The sequence below is a fragment of the Phocoena phocoena genome, chromosome 7 (genome assembly GCF_963924675.1).
Source record: "Phocoena phocoena chromosome 7, mPhoPho1.1, whole genome shotgun sequence".
NCBI classification, from domain to species: Eukaryota; Metazoa; Chordata; class Mammalia; order Artiodactyla; family Phocoenidae; genus Phocoena; species Phocoena phocoena.
Window position 1 is genome coordinate 53,199,953 of NC_089225.1, and position 13,091 is coordinate 53,213,043.

The 13,091-nt window shown below is 41.5% G+C and overlaps 1 protein-coding gene across 1 annotated transcript in view; it reads left to right on the top strand.

Annotated features, from left to right (window-relative positions):
• Positions 1-13,091, top strand: part of MYO3B (myosin IIIB) — a 408,816-nt gene that overhangs the window by 115,100 nt on the left and 280,625 nt on the right. The window lies entirely within an intron of this gene.

Sequence of the window (13,091 nt, forward strand, 5' to 3'; positions counted from 1 at the left end):
AAATAAATACAAATTCATTCATTGGTATGTCTCCAGCATCCCTGTCCCATATTTCTGTTCTTTCAAAAGGTTGCTAAGCAACCAGGTAGGAAAATGGTCAAAGCCCATGTAAAGAAAAGACATGCTTATGATGTCAGATAAATAAATGTGGGCTTGTTCACTTGGACTTGCTTACAGACTGCCAGGACTTGCAACATAATTCATTCAGTTTCAATGACTGCAATTATCTTGAGGTTGGTGAAACAATTGGCCCTATCTGCCCACTGGAGACATGACTCAAGCCACCCAGGTGTGAGAGGGGGTTGCTGCTCTGGTGGTACCTTTTGCCCTTGCAAGGGGATGAATGTTCAGTGGTTTCTACTGGGGCAAGTCTCTCTGCCTAAGTCTGGGTGGTTCCGCTGGCAGTTAGCACAATCTCCATAAAACATCTTTAGAGCTCACACTTAAAAACACCCAGTCTTCCTTAGGAACTGCAGCTGCATCTCCCCTGGCATTTAATATATCCACTTGATTTTAAATGGAGCCTGCTTCTGTGAGCATTGGCATGCACGCTGGCTCTGGTGGCCTAGGCTCAGATTGCTCTAAGGAGCTGCACAGTCTTCCTACCTGGTGTGTGTGCCAGGGTCTGCTCATGGTGACAGGTGTTGATGTTCAGCTGCTAATTTCCCCCATTAGAGACAATGTGGTAGGATCTGATGATACAATCTGTTCATCTGAGGTCTGCTCTGCTTTTTCCTGTCTAGAATATATTGCTAACTTTACTGAAACGTAAAAGAAGAAATAGCTGTGCCAAATGCCCTTTAAATGGTTTTGCTTTGCTGGGGAAAAATAAATCCATAGCAGTCAATTTCTGTTTGTCTATTATAAATTTATTAACAGTGTGTTGTAATTAGGTGCATGGCTTTGCCTTAGAGGACAAATGGTGCTTCTTGAACTGTGACGTTAGTCTGATTGTGGTAAAATGACCCATTTGGTTTTACCAGCTGTGACTTTAGAAGGAGCTGAATGACAGAGGATGCATAAAACTCAACAGATGAAAACATTCTCAGCTCATACTCGCTATTACTGATCATTTTGCATCCCGAACAAAATGTTCTTTGGATTTGCTTGCTAATGTCTTGGTTATCTGAAGAGTACTGTGTTTAAGTTGAGGGATGTCAGAAAGGCAACTGGCTTATTAAATCCAGCCCTTATTCCCCTATTAAAAGGACATAAATTGCTCTGGCAGAATCTAAAGATACTGTGGTGTCTAATTAACCAAGAGGAATTCCCAGGTGGGGAAGCAGGATGGCGAATTGGTTGCAATTGTGTTCTTCGGGATCAGGCTGCCTGCACCGGAAGCCTGGCCACACCATTACCAGCTTCTGAACTGCTCTAAGCCTTGGTTTCTTTATCTCTAAAATAGGGAGTTGTATAACCTGCTTCAGAGAGTTTATGTGAGGATTAAATGAGCGAATTCTTATAACAGTGCTTATTATACATAATAAGCTCTCAAGAAATTAAGGACTCAGACCCCAGAAATAATATTAGATGGTACAGAAGAAAATGGTCCAGCTTAAGGGAAAGTCTTGGGTTCCAGAATGGGCTTGAGAGAATAGGAGGAAGCACCATTATCAGCTCCCCTCAGCCTATTCTGTACCGAGCACTCCTGTGACTGTGTTGGTGGGAAAGGGGGCCCAGAAGAAAAAGGAGTTCCCCTTTGTGTCCATGATCCTGGAATAAGTATTTTGAACCACACTGAGTTTCACTGTTTCCTTTTCTGTGTTGAGAGAAATCTTAGAGGCAGAGACAGGAAAGAGTAAAAAGAGGTGTCATGCCACCTGACTCTTCACTCTTTCAGCTCACACAAAGTTGGAATCCTGGAAATGGAAAATCACAGAGAGATTAAGCTTGTATTTGTGGTCCTGTCCCCTCACTGGTCCTTGTTCTGGGTCCCTTTTTCTAAGTTTTTATTCTTGTCTGCCTTTTATCCCAAGTAAAGTTTTGGCCAATAAAGGTTTACGATAGGATGCTTCCCAGAACATTCCTATTTCAATAAGGAGCTTCTGGGATAGAAAGCAATGAGTCTTAATGAGGAAATTTGATGCACCATGACAAAACAGATTTTTTAAGTGGGGGAAGAAGAAGTTTTCCATTATTTCTTCAATTACCTCTAAAATATATCCAGCAAGTGCTCCTAAGGCAAAGGAGACTGGACTCATTCAGTTGGTCATGGTTGGAAGTTACCTATTGCAAGCCTGAAATAGAAATTTCTTTTTTAAAAAATATTTTATTGAAGTATAGTTGATTTACAGTGCTGTGTTATAATTTCTGCTGTATAGCAAAGCAATTCAGTTATAAATATGTGTTCTTTTTCATATTCTTTTCCATTATGGCTTATCACTGAATATTGAATATAGTTCCCTGTGTTATACAGTAGGACCTTGTTGTTTATCCATCCTATATATACTAGTTTGCATCTGCTAATCTCAAACTCCCAATCCTTCCCTTCCCTACCCTGAAATAGAAATTTCTTACAATCTGGTGTTTCATCTTAAAAAAAAAAAAAAAGAACATTGTAAGACTCCTAGCCTCTCTCTGTTTTCTCATTCACTTCTTTCCTGTGCCAGTTATTAATCTAGTGCCTTTCAGCTCCAAATCTACGCTTCTTTCCCCTGCTTTGTGATACCGCAGTGGACTCCTAAACATTCCTCGTTTGCCATATGGCAGAAGTTAAGCTTTGTCAGTAGAGGGCACTGGAAGGCCACTGCCAGAGGAAAGGGCCCACTTCCTGGTTTCAGGGAGCCTTTCCCTTCTTGTTTCTGTGGCCTTTGGCTAATCAGTGGCATTTGGGACACCCAGTGGTGCTCACCCTCCAGCAAGTTTTACCGGTACCCACTGGGCAGCTTCCTAGTGAGTCTCAGGCACCAGGCAGCTGGTTTCCTGTTTGCCAGCCCTGGCTTGTTTTACCTTGAGAACTTCACCCACCATAGGCCATAGTCACATCTTTTCCAATGAGGTCTGAGTCTCAGCCTTGAGTTTGGGGGCAGGGGCTCTTCCAAATTAGTTTCTTCCTCAGATAACCTGTCTCATCTAGACATGGTAGCTGCTCCCATATCTGCTCTTTGTGTACTTGTTAGAGTTCTCTTCACTCCTTAGTATCTAATCCCCTATTACTAGTTAATAACTCTTTATATTAAATTTTCCCTATTCAAATTATGGGTGTTTTTCCTGTCTTCTGATTGGACCTAAACTGATTAGAGCCTAGAGGATCAGAAGTGATGTATGCAAATGGTGAATTTGGGAAGGCACTGGACGTGCAGATCCCAGCTCTTTCCCTTCTCCTTTCTTTTGAGAGTCAGCCTGCCCTGGGGGATTGTTCTCAGCCTGCACTCAGCTCAGTGGCCAAGGCTCTGCCCTTGAGTGAGGGACCCAGCCCTGGCCCCAAGACCAGCTGGATAAGTCTGCCTAACTCTGTCTTTCAGTCTTAGAAAGCCTACTTCCTGCAGGTAAAAGCCACATTCTCTGAGATCAGCTCTATCGGTAATAAAGGTGTCATTTTGGACTCAATCTGCTGACTACTTTTTCTTGTTCCTCAATTAGTTCAGAACCCAGGCAGGGAGAAGTCCTACTTTTTATTGTCTCTCCCTCGCCTACTCCCCAATGATTTTTATATGAAACAACTTTAAATAACTTATCACCAGAAAAATGGATACTCCAGGAAAGCATAGCGTGTCTAACCCATGCTCTTTAGCTTTGCCTGTTCCCTGGCCCACTGTCTTATCGCCGTGACTTTCACCCCACCACATATAAAGCTGTTTTTTCTTAAAATGCTAACCTAATTGGGGAGTGATTCTGTATCTACAAAATGCTTTGACACACTTTAGTGATCACCTTCAATGAGTACAATCCCACAGAACCCACAGAAAGAGTCCAGAATTTGAGGATAGGAAAAGCATTTAGAAAACGTCATCTATATGAAACACATCTCTTTAAAATCATGAATTAATAAATCATACACTTAAAACTGTGTGTGAAAAAAAATAGACTTGTGGCTTGCACTCTATGCATAAAGGACCACAGAGGTAAAGGGTCATTAGTCAGCCCTTGGGCAAGGTCTACTTCCCTGACACATTGGACACTAACAGTTGGATTTGATGGCATTGCTGAGTTCTTGTTGAAGGAGGAAATTGAAGAACGGATGTCAGCAAATGACCACATTGGCTCAGACAGTGAGCCACACACCACTTGATACAGCAGTTTCTATTGTCCTTGACTTTCTCTCGCACTCTGCATGCGTGGCTGAGTTGCCTGTGTGTCCTGTGTGTTTACATAGTGAGAGTACAGAGAAGGGAAGGGTACCCCAATGTGCTTTAGAGAGAATTAGAAAATGGAATTCATGCCTTTTGTAAACATTTGAAATGTTAGTGTAGTGGCCAAGGATTAATAAAGCTCCATGACACGCCCTATCTCAAGCACAGGCCTGACATGGGGAACATAATGTAACCTTGGGATTCTGAGATGATATTTGAAACAGATCCTTGTTGGGCTGAAAAGCCAGAGGAAATGAACATCTTGTCACTTACTGATGGTAAATGGTTAAAAATGGGTTTATTATAAGCCATGTGATTTGATGTGGTAACTTTACATTTTAGTGATTACAGCTTAATGTTGCAAACGGTGTTATTTAAGGGACAGGATCAAATTAGCTTATTAAGAATCAGAAAAAAAAAGGAATCAACAAGCTTGAAGTTTAAGTACAAATCTTTGCTTTTCTCCTCACTGCTTTTAGTAACTTCTTCAGTTATTGTAGAATAAATTATCATAGGTATTAATCATAAAACCTCTACTTTCTTAGACAGTGGTTATCTAAGGCTGAGATGTGACTTAGGCTCATTTTGTTTTTGTGACACGGTTCAGGACACGCTACCCCTGAATATGGGACCTTGGCATATTGAATATTTCAAACTGAAGGAATTTGAGAAATCGTGTGTGCAGGAAGGGCTTTCTGACCTTCCTCAGAAGCAAGTCATAAGACCCTCTTCCTCCCTACACCCGGAGGGAAGGAGCATCCTTACCTCCAAAGACCAAGACAGTGGACACAGAAAGGACCTGCATGAATAGGCCTTGCTAAGTTTCCCCAGTTCACCACACTTACTCATACTCTTTGTTCCATCACGTCTTTCCAGGACTCTCCACTCTTCAACATACTCAGGTTTAACTGTTTCTTCGGGCCTTCATTTCCTTATGAGGGCTCCCATGCATGTAAAACGTATATTAAAGAAATTTGTATGCTTTTCTCTTGTTGTCTGTTCTTTGCTACAGAGGCCCCAGTTGAGAACTTGAAGGGTGAAGGAGAAAAGGTGTTTTTCCTTTCCTACATTTGCTTCTTTCCAGACATGTTCCCATCTAGCGTTGTCCTTGCAAACCTTTTCTTTCCTCCTTTTCCCTGCTTCAGAAGACTGCCCCTGATAGAGCTGCCTTCACTGTGGAGTTAGCACTCTGCATGGGGATCCATTCTAGCCTGGACCTGCCTTTCACGTTTACTGAGGGTGCAGTGCATAGCATTGTGTTTCTGATTTCTGTGTCATTTTCATATCATCTCTTTTCTGATGTTAAAGAAATATCTTCAGCTGTTTAATTTTTTTCAAATGATTCCTCTTCAGCAGAATTATATGTATATTTTGAATAAATCTTGGTCTGTGTCCCATGTGTCAAGATAATTACCCAGAGGTACCCACTGTCTGAACTAGGGAGCAGGTGCCTGCAAGGGGCAGAGGGGACCCCAGCAGCAGGGTTCTTGCTCTGACCCTGGTGGGGTTGAATAACTCAGAGTTCTCATTCACAGCGTGGTCTAGGGGGTGGTGACCCAGGGGTGCTCTTCACAGCCCTACAAGCCCTTTGGGTGGTCGCTTTCTCCTCTGCTCCACAACTGCTCACTGGGTCACCTCGAGAAAATGAGGCAATCAGCACCTGCATTCTCTTCATTTGAGTTACATGGCAGGATCCTAAATGTTCACTGACAGGAGGTGTCCGCCACCTAAAAAACATTTTAAAAGTTAGAAATCACTTATGACATGTGTAAACCATTTCAGCCTTCTTTCTAACAGTGAAAGAAAACTAGAAACAGCCTGACTATCCATCAGTGGGTGAATGGCTAAGCTATAGTTTGCACACATTATGGAAAACTATTTGGGTATGAAACTGGCATGGGATGATCTTTAAGCCATGTTACTGAATGGAAAAAATAGGTACTAGGACACTTACATGTAGCATATAATCCTATTTCTACTGTCTCCAACTATAAATATATTATAAATACTAATATAAAATTTATATTGTGTTTTTTGTATTATAATTTATAGCACAGCAAAAATATTATATATTTTTATATATATTAATATATATATTATATTTATAACAAATATTTTAAAATGCAAGAACAAAATGTCAGAGAATACAAGCCGTACTGGTACAGGGAGGAGACTGGGATTAGGGGTGGTAACGAAGAGGTATTTTGCTCTTTGCTTTCTATGTCCCTGCATTGGGGAATTTTAAAAAATTAAGATGGAGTCATGTATTACAAATAAGTACAAAAAATTTGAAATAATTAATTTTGAACAGGGAAGATGTGACTTAGGGCAAAAAGCAGCGTTGGCTGGGGCTAGGTGGTGATACTGAAGGATGAGACGTAGGCACGGATCTAACCACTCACCCTCATTAATGAATCTCACAGTTGTCAGAATGGCAGCTGTGTTGTTGCAGTGTTTAACACTCTCAGAATAGTTCATTGTGCTCAAATGTCTTGCTTTATTGCTTTTATGAGTAAAGACATAGAATAACTTTTGAACACACTCCTGTGTTTATTTAACTGTATGTTATTATTTATTAACTATTATACTTCAGTCTTTATATCTTCCTCCCTATACTCTCCTTCTCCTTTCCTAACACCCTCCCCCTCTCACCAACTGGTTGATATATCCTGTTTAGGACCTGCCTCAAAATTGACAACTTCCAGGAAGTCTTTCTTAATTAACTCAGTCCCATTGATAAATCTTTTACTCAGCGTCTCCTTGTTGAGTGTACTTTAATATTAGAGGACTTTATTTTGCACCTTCTTAGAGGTATTGCCTGCTAATTGTTTTTCTGTCATGTTTTGCATGTATGTTCTCTTCATTCACCTTCCAGAGTAATGGATTCTTCATTAGATGAAATACAGAGAACAGTGTGGTAGACATTGGAGACAGAAATACCTCCTTGAAACCTGACCCTTCCACTTTTTAGTTGGATGTTTTTAAGCAAATCCCTTCTTTTAAGCTGCATTTCCCCCACCTGTGAAACTGGAATAATAATTCCTATTGTTATTGCAATAGGAATGTGATTGTTGTGATGTTCTGTTGTCCTACATGTGAAACACTTCGCATGGAGCTTGGTATACTGTAATACCACTCAACATGGGATAATTATTAGTCTTGATCCTCTTCTGTCTCCAACCCCCATGCATGTATATAGTGGTCCTGACATTAGATAGTGTCTATAATGCAGTTTAAATCATGATTGATTTGCTCACCTTAGTCAAGTATGTTCAGGGACCTGGTGACATTTGGGCTACAAAGGTAGCCCAGATGATGAGAGATGAGGCTTATATTGTCAAATCCAACTCAAGTTTTACCTAAGTGGACTCCTTTGTTCCTCAAACCCTGCTTGCTGTGAAGTTGCTCACATCCAAAGGAGCTGTTCCATATTTGTCTAATTTTATGCTACTTTGGGGACCAAGGTCATATTTTGTCCTGGCATCATTTCTTGGTTTACTTACAGTATATGTATGTTTGTGTGCATTCATTCATGTAGTCATTCATTCAGCAAAAATTTACCGAGTGCTGCTGTGCTAGGTACTAAAGATACCCATGAAGCATGAGTAGGAGCCTGCTAGGTTGACAAATTGGGGAGAGCATTCTAAAACTGAAGGTATAGCATGTGCAAAGACCCCCAAGGCATGAAAGAACAGGACTTGCTTTAGGAGCTGCAAGTTCTGCACAGTGCAGTGCTGCAGCATTGGGTGAGCCTAGGCAGGTGGTTTGAGATGGTATTGGGTAGATGGGCAGGCAAGGCCATCTGTATATCATGCAAAATAGTTGACATTTTATCATGCTGGCAGTGTAGATCTACTGAAGAATTTTGAGCAAGAAAATAACAAGGTCAGATTTGTATGTTATAAAGAAATTCTAGCTGCCAAGTGCAAGATGGATTAGAGGGAGATGAGGATAGAGGGAAAGAGAAAAATAAGGAGGCTACTGGAGTAGGCTGATGGAGATGATGGGACTGAACTCGGCTGTGAAGGAGGGGGTGGGGTGATAAGAAAGGGATTTAGGAAGTAGAACTGATAGGTGTTGGTGTTTGATTGATATATTAGTTTTCTATTGCTTTTCTAACAAATTTAACATCTTAAAACAGCACAAATTTATTGTCTTCCTGTTCTGTAGCTTAGAAATCTGACATGGATCTCACTGGGCTAAAATCTGGGTGTCAGCAGGGCTGTACCCCTTTGTGGAGGCTCTAGGGGAGAACTGATTTCCTTGTTCATTCGGGTCATTAGCAGAATTCAGTTTCTTGCATTTGTAGAATTGAGGTCCTTATTTCCTTGCTGGGTATTAGCTGAGGTCCATCAGAGGCCACCAGCATTCCTTGGCTCATGGCTCCCTTCCCCCATCTTCAAAGCCAACAGTGGCGAGTAGAGCACCTTTCACACTTTGAATCTGTCCTGCCTCTTCTTTCTTTCTGCCTCTCTTTTATGCTTTAAAGGACTTGAGATTAAATTGAGTCCATCCAGATAATCCAAGGTAATCTTCCGTCTCCACGTCCTTAACCTTAATCACATCAGCAAAATCCCTTTTGCCGTGGAAGGTAGCATGTTCATAGGCTCTGGGCATTAGAATGTGGACTTCTTTAATAAGGGGAACCCTTATTCTGCCTTTTCAAGTTGGATGTGAGGTCAATGGAGAGGGGGGAGCTCAAGTTTCTGACTTCAACAACCAGGTAGAGTACAGATTTAGGGGAAAATGGTGAGTTTGGTTTTGAACATGCTGACTTTAAGGTGCCCCTGGGAAATCAAAATGGAACTTCTAATAAGTAGCTGGATGCACCAGCCAAAAGGCAGAGGGAAAATTGAGGCAGGAGATATAGATTAGGAAGCTGATGACGTATAGTGAGCCTTCAGTGAACGTGTAGAACGGGAGGAGAATAGAGCTAAGAACAGAATGCTGGGGCCGATAATATTGTAGGTGCACCAGAGGGAGAAGCACTCACAAAAGAAACTGAAGAAAAACCTACATGGTCTCCCATCATGGGGTCTGTGTTCCTTGCGGCTCATTTCTTCCTTTCTTCTCTACTTGGCCTGCTTTCTTCTCGTTCCCTGGTTTCCTGCCTGTTCCTAGTATCTGCTTCCTAAAACCAGTTTGTACAGTGTACTCCATGGCCTCTTGTCATGGATCTTTCAGCTTCAGCTCCCATTACTAAAGTGCCTCATTCTCCTGGTTTTTTGTTTGTTTTGTTTCTCAGTTCAAGGTGAAAAAAAAGGAAAACCTTCTAAAGAGAATTGAATTGACCCAGTTTATCATTTGGGGTCATTCCTTGGCATAGATTACCAGATTAAACTTGGATTGGTTGTCCTGAGGTCAGGTACCCCCCTTCATCCAATCAGCTACTTCTCTATTTCAGAAATTAAAATGAATTCAGTTTGACTGTTCAGCAAATCATTTTGCTCCACAGAGGCTTTGGGGGAAGAAGGTTAACTTTATCTCCATCGTATTTGCTGGACCCAGGATTATGATGTCAAAGATGGGCATCGCCCCTTGCTGCTAGCCTCATGTAGCCCTAATCCTGTCTGTGTGCAGGGGATCATTTTGTAGAAATTGAATTTAGGGTCAAAACACAGGAATAAAATCCAGGCAGGCAAACCTCCAATCGAATACAGTCATTCTCCTTTACTGACTAACCTCTTTTCTACATTGCCTTGGTATGTTTATAAACATCATCCAAATGAGCGCTTGTTATTCAGGTTCCTGGACCTTTCAGGACTCACCATTCATACATCCTGCTCTCAGCATCCGTACAAGTACCTGAGTGAGACCTGCCTATCTCAGCTATGCACTGACTCTTCTATCACACTGAATATGAAGTATCTCTCCTTTCAGGGAGAGACCCTTTTGGGCAAGGTTGTAGTTTGCATCTGTAGTGTTGAGAGGAGCCAAAAAGGTGCAATTGTTATTATTTGGTGCTCTTCCTGGATGGCAGGAGAACTAGAGTTTATATTGCCAGTGCAAACAAAGTACTGTAAAGCCTTCAAATTCCTTTTAGTTTCCATTATACTCAGATAGTAATCTTTCACAAGACCTCAATTTACTGAACCTAAGTATGATGGATGGACTCCAGGAAAGGCGGGTCATCTACAAGTTCAAATGAGCTTCTCTAAGACCAAATTCCTAATATGCCAAGCTTCAGAGAAAGTGTTTCCTTGTGTGGGGTTCATGTGAGGCCACCATGGATTGGTGGTGGCCTGGGTGGGTGGCGATCTGCTGCTTTCCTCTGTGTCCTACTGTTCAGGCCAACACATAAACAGTAGCCCCTGCCCATGGTTCCTGCTGAGGGACAGACTGAAAACAGGGAAGGGACAATGGACAGTGTTCTCTACACAAGTATTGACACTTCCATCCATTCCTCCGGTGGACCCTTGCCAGGTCATTCTCTAATTGCAGTAGAGGGTTATCCCTCCGTGCTCGGCTGGCCAAGGTCAGGCTTACTACGGTTTAATCAAGTCTGTTACTCTGTCTACAAGTAACTGCTTCATCCACACGCAAAAACGGTTAACGGGTTTGGGGCTGGATGAAGTGTGTTAGACAGTAGATTGCTTGAGCACCTCTTCTCTGTGGAACTGACCTCCATGAGAGCAGAATGAGCAGGAAACCTGAGCAGAGCAAGGGAAGTTCCAGCTCTGGAGAGGGCTGTAGAGATGATGTAGGGTAAGCCGCTCACTGAGAGATGCCCACAGAGGTGAACTGGGAGGACATGTGCATGTACAGTCTCAAACAGCTGGAGCCAGTAAGAACAGGTCAGCCATGCTGGTGTTAAAGCAGAAGTTATGTGATGGTACTTTTATTATTTAAAGAAAGCCAGGGAAAGATAAAGGCAAATATTGTTGAATGAAATGAATGAGATAGAGGCAGCCTCCAAGATGACTGAAGGGCAACTTTCAACTGTTACGCTTTCTAGGTGGGTACACAGATAATTTTCCTTTGGGTCTTTGAATCAGAAGATCTGAAGGATGATTAAATTCTTATGCAGAATGGGGAAACCATATATTTCCTCTCATCATTCTTCCTTCCCACCTCATCCTTCCCTTCTACTGTCTCTCCAGACCTGAAAGAATCATATAGTCTAGCCTCAAAAAATTACTCATGTTCTTTGAACCTACCAGACTTTTTTACACTTCTGTGGCTTGGTACATCTTGTTTCCTAAGCCTGAAATGGCTTCCCTCTCCTCTGTCTTGAAAAATCCAACCTATCTTTAGGGGCCAGCTCAAGTTCACTTTCTTTTTAAAGTCTTCTGGGACTCCCCAGATTGGGTAAGTTGCCCCTTTATTATGCTTCCACTTACCTTTGTAGTTGTGATATACTTATCAAATTGTGTTCTAATCATGTAATAGGATAATACTCTGAAATATGATCAGCTCAATTAGGATTAATTGCATATAACAGTGGCTTAAAAAAGATGGAAGTTTATTTCTCTTTCCTGTTAAGGAAGACTAGGGAGAAGCAGTCTAGAGCTGGTATGGCAGCTTTACAATGTCATCATGAATCCAGTTTCCTATCTACCTTCTTTGCCATACTCAGCTCATAGCTCTCATTTTCATTTCATGTCCAAAATGGCTGCTGAGGCTCCAGCCATCACATCCATGCTTCAGGAAGCAAATAGGGGGAAGAAAAAAAAGAAGACTTTCTGGAAACACCACAGAACAATTTTAGTAATATATCATTTGGCCAGAACGCAGTCACATGGCCACATCTAGATGCAAGGAACTCAGGAAAATATATATGGCAGCATTGTGCCAGAATAAAAATTGTACTAGAAGAAATGAAAAATGGAATGGTATTGAAGAGGCAAATTACAATCACATTATCTGATACATTTTTAAAATTTCTGGTCATTCTTGCTGCTTCCCCTGCCTCTGCCTATGGAGGCTGAGCAATCTATGGCTTTAGGAAACAGAACCCATGTGAAGGGTTATATATACAAAGGTGTTTAAGATTTTTAGTGGGTTTCAGATTTACAGTCATAATTCAGGTGTGCAGAAATGTAACTTTCTTCATTTGTTGAACTTGACTTGCTCACAAACCCCTATTTCCATTAATAGCTAGAAAGAAAAAATTCTTATCAATTACAGGTAATGTCCCTTCTGTTTTAAAATTGATTCTCTTTGGGTAAATATTCAGCCAAATGCAGGGTTCTTACTTTTTCCTTTTCCTGCCTTCCCACCAGGAAATGGTCTGGTTACCAGAGTCTTTCCACAGTTCTCTAGTTCTCTTGGACCGCCACTACTTAGTTGTATTAGGTGTATGTCCTCCTTGCTACCCAGGATCTTCTTGGGGTCTGAAACTTGTCTTAGTGGTTTTGCTTTCTCCAGTACCTATTGCAGAGGTTGACATATAGGAAAGAGTTAAAAATGTGACCAGTGAATTTATAAGTATACTTTAATTGCATCACATAATTAATTCAAATGGTAGTATAATGATCTGAAAATCCTGTAAAATTAAAAGTCTATTTCTCTCAAGCCCCTAGCACTCAGTTTATAGCTTTTTTTATGGCGCTGATAATACTTAGCTCTCAGTTATAGTGGCTGTGTGCTTGCCTCACCCTTCACTACAGTGTCTGCTCCTTGAGGAATGTTGTTGATGTGTGTAACCCTCAGAGGTCCTGCAGAAAGCCGTGGACATGATTGGCCTTCAGTCAATGGAAATGAGCCACTAGATGAGTAGGGGCTGGTACTTTATAATTTACCACTGGTGAATGACTCTCACCCAGGAAGAAATAAGAATAGATTTTTTGTGTGTGTGTG